At 43.9% G+C, this 8087-nt stretch overlaps 1 pseudogene; it reads left to right on the top strand.

The window, feature by feature from the left end:
* The window catches only part of LOC101996962, a 29609-nt pseudogene extending 21650 nt beyond the window's left edge, over nt 1–7959 (top strand).
* Nucleotides 7960–8087: the final 128 nt, after the last annotated feature.

Raw genomic sequence — 8087 nt, 5'->3', positions numbered from 1 at the left:
TTGTGGTGATATATAGATTAATAGAAATGGGTTAATTTAAGATGTAAGAGCTAGTCAGAGAGTTGCTGAGCCAACTCTCCAGCCCTAGCTCACAAATATTTAAACTGTAGAAAATTTAGAGGAACTAAATTGACAGATCAAAGGCATTTGCTTACTTTCCACATTGGCCAAACAGTGTTGTAATTAATATAGTTTCTGTGTGTTTCTTTGGGACTGGACAGGACAGAAACTTCTGTCAACATGTTAAATAAAAATAAATTAAAAAATGTTTGTGAACCCATCCATTAATTTTTAAAATCCCACCTACCATCAAGGCAGAGATGTGAAAGTGAAGACTTTGGGGAAGGTAACTGGGGTGAACAGAGCCCTCATGGTTGGGGACTAATGCCCTTCAAAACAGGTCGAAGGAAGCCCGTCTGTCTGCGAAGTATGGTTCTTACAGATTGCTAGGAGAATAGACAAACCAGTAGCCGAGGAAAAGAGAATGTGCAAATACAATTGGTGGGAAGTGTTCAATGAGTTCTACATCATAATGTAACAGGGCCCCAGACCTCAGCACAGCAGACTCCGCGATGGAATTTCTATTCAGGCAAATGAAAACAAATACCTAATCCATCAAAGTCCATAGTTCTGGGAAAATTTCTAGTATACTAACCTTGCTTTTTGGCTTCAGCTTCTGGCTCACTCTTCTTGCTAACTGAAGTATGCCAACCCAGTCATGGTTTTTGTCCCTAAAAGCTCATCCAATGTGTCCACTGTGATAAGACTCTTGAGTCAAAAACAGAGGGATGTTGGAATTTCTTGGAAGGATGGCTCCTGTCCCAGGGAGGCCCATGAGGGTGAGGATTGCCTTAACCCATTTAGTCAGAACACATAGTCCTGGGCCAGTGGGAAAAACAGCCCCCTTGGTGGGATCTCCAGATGTAAAGTTTTTTCGGCCCAACAAGCCTCTCCGTCAATGCAATAATCCAAATTAGACCAAATCAAACCGAATTAGAAAATGCCCAGGTTTAATGGTTGCCAGCACTCCTGGGTGGCCCCTGGGAGAACACAAAGAGGGGAAAGAAGAACCGGAGAGACCACATGTTCAGTCTGGGGCAACGGGGTGGTGGGGAGGGGTTGGGGAGAGGGGGCAGATTAAATAGCCTGTGGGAGTGGTCTTGACTCTCTTTGGGGAGGGGTCACTGTTTGGTGGGCTTTCTCCAAGGTGGAGTCTGGACTGTGGCAACTCCCAGGGAAGGGGCCTTGGAATGGAACTTTCCACTGAACAAATATGACTTTTGTGCTTACAAGCTTGCCCTGAGAAAGGCTTTAGGGGCTACCCTGCCATCTCCAGCACCCAGTGCTGTCAGTGGCACGCTAATACTTTCTGTTGGCTGAACCCTGTGTCTGGACAGTCTTCTCTGGCTGATACCTCACAACAGCAGATTAGGTTAAGGAATGAGCTTTAGTGGGAAGTGTTGCTTGGGCAATCAGGCTCCATCTTTTGGGTTCTTAGTCTCAGTAATAAAAGAATTTTTAAAAAGACCCAAAAGGAAGCTCAAGGACACCTGTAAGAGAGTTTGAAACCTGAGAGCGAGCAGGCAAACAAACATAAGGCAGGGAAGCTGTGAGTTTCAGTGGCTGCCAGGAGAAGGAAGAGGGAGAGAAGGAAAAGGAAAGGCGTGTATTTTGCGTTAGGGCCCACGAAAGCAGGCTGGTTCAGAAATGGAGGCAAGCCAGCAGTTCACAGTGGAAAACCAGCCATAAACTCAAATAATAGAGCAGGCGGCGTGGTGGAGGCTCTGTCGGGAGGAGGGATTCTGGGAAGAGTAAATACATTATTGTTATGCCCAAATCCGCAATCCCCACAAGCCAACAAGGAAACCAAGAGTCCTGTATGTAAAAGCAAAGAGCCTTTATTTTAATCAAGTTTGCAAACTTGGTCTCTCCGCATGACCAATGTATTGGAATAACCGGAGAGCCCCGAGCTCAATTAGAATAGGGGTTTATAGTAGTAAAGGTGGGAGTGAGGGGATTTCTGAGGTTTTAAGACCCCTGATTGGCTGACATTCATCTAGGGTTTCCTGGTGACTGTGTGCTGGCAGGTGTTTCTATCTACAGTGCTTGGAATGCCAGGAATTTCCTTTGAATGGTCTGTTCTTGGGTAGGGGTCAGGTGATCCCAGCTTGTGGTTCCTCCTGCAGCCTGGCATAGGCTTCATAGGCTTCCTCGGCTCAGGGTAAACAACTGAAACTCCAGCCTCCATTTAAATTCATCCATGGCCAGAGTCCCAGGTGATAATGGTTGGAAGAAGTAAAGAACTTCCTTTGGGTGACCTGCCCAGATTTAGATTATCATGGGTGGCCCCCACAATTATCTTATTAAGGGGATCAATATGTCTCTCATCTCCTTACTGTGTCTTCAGGTGAATCAGCTTTCCTGGGTGTGGCATTGAACCCCATGGCCAGGTGATTGACAGTCTAACTAGGCTAACTCTTAAGGAAGGAGAACAGAGTGTGGGGAGCAAGGGGGTGGGGATTGGAGAGATGGCTCAGTGGTTAAGAGCATTGGTTGTTTTCTCCAGTGGACCCTGGTTCAATTTCCAGCACATATATAAAAAGCTCACAACCTTCTATAACTCCAGTCCCAGGAGATATACAGCCTTTTCTGGCCCCTTCAGACACTGCAGCCATGTGGTACCAGACACATATATGCAAGCAGAACACCCATACACATAAAATAATAAAACTATAATAACTAGACTTGTTGGGGTTTGTTTCTTGTATGTTCTCATCTACTGTGATGTAGGGTCCAAGTGCTTAGGAAAATGTGGTGTGCTTCTCAGATGTGTGGCCTCTGCCTGCCAGCTTGAGTTCTCGATGGCGGTCTTTAGGTCTTCTGGTCCTTATTGATTTCTGTTTCCCTGTTTTGTCAACCACTGAGTCAGGACTATTGAAATCTCCAGTTATAAACACAGATTTTTCTATTTCTCTTTCCAACTATTTAATTTTTAACATCATCTTTCTGCATCAGTTTTTAGATGCTGATTATATATATATATATATATATATATTCTGATCTTGTTATGGTTTGGATCCGAAATGCTCCCCATAGACTAATGTGTTTGAACACTTGGTCCTTAGTGGTGTTGATGGTGGAGGTTATGGGACCCTGGCAGGCAGAGATGAGTCACTGGGATGGGACTTTGAGGTCGGTATACCCGCCCCCTTCTGGGTCTATCCTCCTATCTGCTTCTGGAGCCACCAAGGTGTGAGGAGTTTGGCCTCTTGCTTCTGTAGCCATGGTTCTTCTGCCTTCCCGGCCGTGATGTACTTTAAAAATTCTTTAAAAAAGGAAAAGCAAATCCTTTCTCTGTTAAACAATTTCTGTTAGGTATTTTATTTTATTTTATTTTGGTTTTTTGAGACAGGGTTTCTCTGTGGTTTTGGAGCCTGTCCTGGAACTAGCTCTTGTAGACCAGGCTGGTCTCGAACTCACAGAGATCCGCCTGCCTCTGACTCCTGAGTGCTGGGACTAAAGGTGTGCGCCACCACCGCCCGGCTTTCTGTTAGGTATTTTATTCCAGTGAGTAACATAGCTAACAGTGATATTTTTCTCACTATATAATATTCCTTTTTGTCCCCAAATAATCTTTATTTTGAAGTCAACTTCAATACTGACACAGCTTCATCAGGCTTCTTTCAATTAGAGTTCACAAAATTTATTTTGCCCATGTTTATTTTCTTGTATTTCTTTTGTGTGTGTATGCGTGTGCGTGTGTTTGCATGTGTGTGCACCTGTGCGTGTACAAGAGCAAAGGCTAAAGGTCAGCTTTGGGTGCCGCTCCTCAGACACTGTCTGCCTTAGTTTTTGAGAAAGCATCTCTCGCTGGGTGGAGCTTACCAATCAGGCTAACCTGGCTGACCAGAGAGCCCCAGGGACCCTCTGCTTCTCCAGTGCGAGTTTACAGGCATGTGCCACAGTAAATAGCATATTAGTTATTCTTATAATTAACCTGACAAAATTGGGGGTCTCTCCCATGCTTATCTTATCTCTTTGGACTTCTGTTTTTAAATGCATAAGCAGTATAATTTTTGATAATTTGGTCTTGCTATTGTTTGAATTTGAAATGTACTATGTAGACTTCTTTGTCTGAATGCCTGATCCCCAGCGAGTGGTGCTTGTTTTGGAGATTGTGGCATGTTGTCAAGCCCATGGAAAGAAGCTGTGATGACTGGGGACTCTCTCATATCTGGGTTTTCTTGTTCTAAAACCCGTGGTCCTTGACCAATGGTGGCTTATATTCCAGGAGATGTTTGGCAATATCTGGAGACAGTTTTGGTTGTCACAAGAGGGAGAGGACGTGCTATTGCATGTACTAGGTATGAACCAGCAACGTGGCTAAATATTCTACCATGCATGGAACACACTCTGGATGAAATAGTTTTCCAGCACAAACTGCCAATAATGCCAGAGCTGAGCTGCTGCTCTAACAGCTGCGGCCCTGGCCTTTAGAAATTCTTTAAAACCTTCGTGGCTGTCCTCGTCCCACTCCTGCTGCCACCTCGCCTTCCATCGGCTGACAAAAGTGAACTAGGTCATGTGTCCCGCATTTTACCTGAGGGCCTTGTCATTGCTCTTCTGAATTCATTGCACTCAGTTGCTTCAGCTTTCTGATGGATTCTAGAAAAGCTACCATTCTGAGGACTATCTTTGTTTTTAAATTTCTGGGACTGGAATGATGTTCTCTTGTGGCTTTGCTCATTCAAAGTAGAATCTGACCCCTCTATCATTTTGAAAGAGTTAATTCAAAACTCAAAGAAAAATAATTGTGTCGCTCTCAGTGGTAAGTGTCCAAGCAAAAATCACAAAGTTGTTGCCGTCATCTGTGAAAAACAAATCATGGTCATGCGGGTGTTGCCTCAAGAATACAAGAAATGTTCACCAATGGAAAACATCATAATCCAGTTCTCCAGAAGAGCACAGGAGGGAGTCACATGACATCCCAATAGAAGCAACTTTTTCTCTAGGCTTTTAACATTATTTCTCTTACACCTACGCCATTATGACCATGAGGAAGGAGAGAGACAGCACTCCTGCACCACACAAGCGGGCCACTGATGGATCAGGGCTGCTGGACAAGGACTCGGAAGCCGTGCTGTCCTGACAGCCCTGGGCGGCCGCAGAAGTGGGGTTTATTTGTTGCCACAAACATTTGTTGCCAAGTTCCAGTTCTAGTTTTCACCAATCAGGATTTAGAGATTAGGGCTCCCTTGAACGCTCCATCATTGTCAGTCGATATACAATGCAGGTCTTTCAGTCCCACCAATCAGATCCATTTGTTCCTTCTCTTGTTAAGAACCGCCACAATGTTTCTCAAGAACTAAAGACACACAGTAACTATTCCTGTGGTTGAAGGAGGAGGAGGTCAGCCATTGGGAAGTCCTCAGCTCCTCTAGGACTTGGGAACCTGAGCTTCTTTCCACCTTGCAGGTAACATGGAGGCTGAAGTCAAAATGGCAGCACATAGGTCAAGGTGCTTTTGCCTTTCCCCTTCATTTCTAATTTTAAAAACTCCTAAAATAGAACTGGGGGAGAATTTCACCAACACCATAGAGCCCTCCTATTCCACATCTACAATAAGCGTCATTTAATGGTGAGTCCTAACTATATTCCTAATGATGTCAGGTGTAAGACAAAGTACCCCGTCTAGTCAATGCTATACTGGAGGCTCTAATCAGCACACTGAGACAGAGAGTAAAAATATAAGTGCTCGTAAAGAAGGAAAATTTTGCTGATGCATAAAATCTATAAAAGGAAATTAGGATTAGGAAGGTAACTCAGATGAAGTTGTAGAAATCAACAATGTTATCATAGTATACAATTCTAGTTAAAAACATTAAAATAAAAGGGCACTTCTTGACATCTATGTGTGTTCATATGAATAAAATTGTACAGCCTTTTGAAATGTTTTATTTGTAATTGTGTGTATGTTGTGTGTATGTGTGTGTGTGTCTGTGTGTGTGTGTGTGTGTGTGTGAATGTGGGTTTACACATGTGTGTGCAGTGCCAGGTCCTAAGGAAGAGCAGCAAGCACTCTTGAACTACTGAGTCATCTCTCCATGCCCAGTTTCCCCATCATCTTTACGGAGAGATAATCTATATTTGAAGAGCAAAGTGAAGACCTGAATAAGTGAGGAGATATTCCCCAATTTAACAAAGCTCAACAGCAGAAATATACTTATCTGCACCCATTACAATATATGTCAAAATAGTAATTGATTAAAAATATTTTATGTGTGTGGGTGTTCTGCTTGCATAGCTATCTGTGCACCATGTGTGCAGGTGTTGCCCCAGAGCCAGAGGCCAGAATCACAAGCAGATCTCCTGGAACTGGAGTTAGAGACTGTTGGGAGCCAGCTTGCGGGTGCTGGCGGTGGAACCTGGTCTCCTGAAAGAGTAGATGGTGCTCCTAACCTCTGAGTCGTCTCTCCAGCACCGGTCTGTGATTTTTGAAACAGGGTCTTGTTATATAGCTTAGGTTAGCTTTAAACTTCCCTCAGCCTTGTTAGGACCAGGATCATAGGGATGTGTCATCAGGCTGAGCCTTGTAGCTGTTGTTTAAATGGAAAATTGAGGAAATTTTGAGAACAGCAGAAACGGCTTTGCTAAAGAAAATAAAATAGAACTGGGCAGTGGTGGCCCACGCCTTTAATCCCAGCATCCGGGAGGCAGAGGCAGGTGGATCTCTGTGAGTTCGAGGCCAGCCTGGTCTACAGAACGAGTGCCAGGACAGGCTCCAAAGCTACACAGAGAAACCCTGTCTCAAAAAACTAAAAAATAATAAATAAATAGACAAATAAATAAATAAACAGAGCATTTTAATGCCTTACTAGATAAAGTCTTTTTACAGTGCTATGACAATAAAATATCAAATTGTTGGGACAGAGGATAGAAATATAGTCCATAGCTTGGAACAGAGAACCTGGACCTAGAGCCTTGCACAGGGGAGAAGTTTATAGACAGCAGAGTGTGCTCATGGATGCTTCACTGACTGACTTTCTATCAACTTGACACAGGCTAGAGTCATCAGAAGAGGAAGGAGCCTGAACTGAGAAAGTACTCCCAATAAAATCAGGCTGTAGGCAAGCCTGTAGGGCATTTTCATAATTAGTGGTCAATGGGGGAGGGCCCAGCCCATTGTGGGTGGTGACATCTTTGTGCTAGTGGTCTTGGGTTCTATAAGAAAGTCAGCTGAGTAAGGCATGAAGAACAATCCAGTAAGTAGCACCCTTCCATCAGCTCCTGCCTCCATGTTCCTGCTCTGTTTGAGTTCCTGTCCTGACTTCCTTTGATGATGAACCATGATAATAAATGTAAGCCAAATAACCATTTCCTCCCCAAGTAGCTTTGGCCATGGTGTTTGGCCTCAGGAAAGAAACCCTAACTAAGACAGAGCTGAGGTCCCTAAAATTTAAAACAATGACTGTACTAGGAAGAGGCAATGAACCAGGTGCTAAATTCTTCATGGGTTGACAGCAATGGGAGTGGGGGTAGGGGTGGGTGACAAGAAGTAGGTGAAATGAGCCAAAAAAAAAAAGCTACCAACAAAAGAGTGTACAAAGTATGCAAGAACCCTTAAGGCCAAAAAGGAGACAGTCAATCAACCCAATGACAGAATGACCAGACAGTTCATAGGAGAGGAAGCCCAAATGGTCCTTAGACACATAAAGATCAACTTTACTAGTAACCAGGGCAAGTGTCAAATAAAAGATGATTCTTCTTCATGTCTACCAGAGTGATAAAAAGAGAAGTGAGCACTAGGAATAATGGGGAGGAACAGCAGCGCTCACACAAGCTTTGGAAAACTAAGTTGGTAACCCATGTGTCCTTGGGTTCAACCAGCTCCTTCCAGACGTGATCTCTGAGGAGAAGCTCATGTCCAGTGCAAGCAGAAGTTCACAGTTCACAGGATGATTGTGGTGACAGTTTTTAAAAACAATTGATCAATGTCCTTGGCTTCTCATCAGCCCTCATTGTTCGCCATGTTCAGAGAGTCCAGTTTTATCCCATGCTTTTTCAGTCACAGTCCAGCTGGCCTTGGT

This window comes from Microtus ochrogaster, unplaced genomic scaffold (assembly GCF_000317375.1).
Source record: "Microtus ochrogaster isolate Prairie Vole_2 unplaced genomic scaffold, MicOch1.0 UNK80, whole genome shotgun sequence".
NCBI lineage: Eukaryota > Metazoa > Chordata > Mammalia > Rodentia > Cricetidae > Microtus > Microtus ochrogaster.
Note: the sequence above shows the minus strand (reverse complement) of the source record. Positions and strands in the feature narration are given on the sequence as shown.